Raw genomic sequence first — 2462 nt, 5'->3', positions numbered from 1 at the left:
GCAGCTTGACTCATTCTGTGCCTTCTTTGGGGGGGTGAGGAAAAAAGGCTGAAGGGGAGGGGGTGGAGACTTGGGGACTCTGATGTCTTTTGGGGCAGTATTTGGTGCTCTCTAAGAGAGGGAGCCACGCTGCAATGGAGAAGCCAGTGAGTGCGGAATGAGGAGGGGTCGTGCTGGGTGCCCTCTCCCAGAGGATCCCAAAGCTGCCAGAAAATTTACAGGGAGGGGTGGGTGTAGAATACTAAAACCTGTCAAGTTTTTTTGTTTCATAGGTATTGCCAAAGAATAGGAATTAATCGCTAAATTCATTTGGAAAGAAACCCTCTCTCTATCCACTCTATTGTATACAGGAATGTAGGAAACTCTGACTAAACATTAGTAGTAGTTTTGAAAATATTGCCATAACATTTTTATCTAGGAATGAACCAATCAAGTGCCTGAAACCATAAGAACAGATGCTTAGGCTGTGAAGGGAATAGAGAGGGCTCTCTGGCAACCTTTGCCTCTGCTCTCTGCCTGCCCCCAAAGTGCGTTGCAGCCCCAGAAGAGACTGCAGCCACAGGTATTAGCAGTGACGGTGAGGAGGGGGCGGCTCCTGCCGGGGCTGCTTTAAGAGGGGGTTGTCTCAACTCACTTTGGCATGGAGCTGCTGGAAGAGAGAGGCTTATGGTGGGCTCCCGGGGCTGTCTCATGGAGCAACAGTGAGAGCCTCTCCTTGGGTCTGGGGGAGCAGCTGGATGCACTTGGGTGTGGGGCATTGCTTGAAGGAGATGATGGGGGCCAAACCTTTGTGCTAGACAGGGCAGCAGCAGCTGAGCCAGTGTGGGTTTGCGATTGAGAGGGGGATCTTCTCCTTTTAAGTTTCGTGTTGGAAATCCCTCCCCGGTGCCCCCAGAAAAAGATGGGGGTTATGAGAACCAAAGGAGTTTAAATAGAGGGAAGAAACTCCTCTTCTGGTATCGTGTGTTTAAAGTGGGGGGCATCTCCACTCACCTGGGATCTTAAGGGTATTGGTTGAAGGAAAACTTGGCTTTTCTAGGGTGTTAAGGGTATCAGTTGACAGGGAATCCCTGTGTTCTATTTTAAATGGAAGGGGGAAAATATTGTTGTATTTGGGGTTTGAACTGAGGGTTAACCCCTGTTGGAGTCCAGGATATTCCTCTGGCCACCCTGGAGGATTTGAAGGCTGTACAGGAGGGTTTGGAGACTGTACAGGGGGGTCTGGGATCTGTACAGGGGGGTCAGTTAGACCCACACAGATCCCAGGAGGACACTGACTCTGATAGCTGTCCATGGGAGTGAACACTCACATGCAGGAAGAATCACAAATCCTAAGAATTTAAAATAAGTAGTGGATGGTTTATTATAGAATATAAATATAGAAATTAGGATTCTTAGTATATGGGGCTGAAGAGGCAAGATGGAGGAATTGGGGAGTGGTCCCTTGTCCTCCTTGTTCTTATTCTCGTCCCCCATCTTGTGCTGAGTTGGGTTTTAGAGATTGGCTTAGAGTAGAACTGACATGTTAGTAAAGGTAGTAGGTATTGGTAAAATTTTGTAAATAAAAAATACGTCTCGGACAGTGGTTGGGTTGAAGATACTGTACTTAAGGTGCAGGGCTCTCTGACCTGGGGTGGTCCAGCCGCGTGTCTTGCTTTGCTGGGGACGCCTTGCAAAGCTGGACAAGAACTGATAGATAATTAAGAATAAACAGCTTGATAACACAAACTGCTGGACTCAACTTGTCGTCTCTGGCTTCGGTGTGAAACACCCAGGGCGAAGAGAAGACTGAAAACCTTATTACCTCTGGGAACAGCAACCCAGGGGAAACTCCCAGGGGACAGCAACCTTGGGGGAACCCTTAGTACCTTGGAGGCCAGCAACCCCAAGGAGAATCTCAGGGAAACAACAACCCAGAGAAACCCCCCCCCCCCGCTTTTTTTATCATGCTAAGGTCTAAAGTGGGTGCAAAGCCCTGTTGTTGTTCTTTTTAAAGGGTTTGAATTGAGGTAAAAATCTCCCTTTTCCCATCATTGGAGAGATTTAATTTGAGGAAACAAGCTCCTTTTCTGTTCTTGTCGGGGATTAAATTGAAGAGGAGAATACATTTATTTGCCATTGTATTGGTTTAGGGTGAGGTGAGTACTTGCTGTTGCCTCAGTTTCAGGGCTTAAATTGAAGGAAAGCTCAGCTTTGGCAGCATTTGAAGGGTTTAAATCGGGCCGTGCTGAGCCAGGCGAGCCGTGCGGAGCCAAGCGAGCCGAGCCGGGCCGTGCCGGGCCGGCGGGCGGGAGCCGCGGCTCGGAGCTCTCTGCCCGGCCCGGCGCTCCCCGCCCAGCGCGGGGCCGCCCCTGCCCGCCGGGGGAGGAGCGCGATCGTTTCAGGAGGAGCAGCGGTTCTGGCAAACAAATGGGATGCTCGTTTAAAAAAGTAAAAAAATGGTTTCTTTGTGTTAGACAATA

Source organism: Prinia subflava, unplaced genomic scaffold, assembly GCF_021018805.1.
Source record: "Prinia subflava isolate CZ2003 ecotype Zambia unplaced genomic scaffold, Cam_Psub_1.2 scaffold_64_NEW, whole genome shotgun sequence".
Taxonomy (NCBI): domain Eukaryota; kingdom Metazoa; phylum Chordata; class Aves; order Passeriformes; family Cisticolidae; genus Prinia; species Prinia subflava.
Note: the sequence above shows the minus strand (reverse complement) of the source record.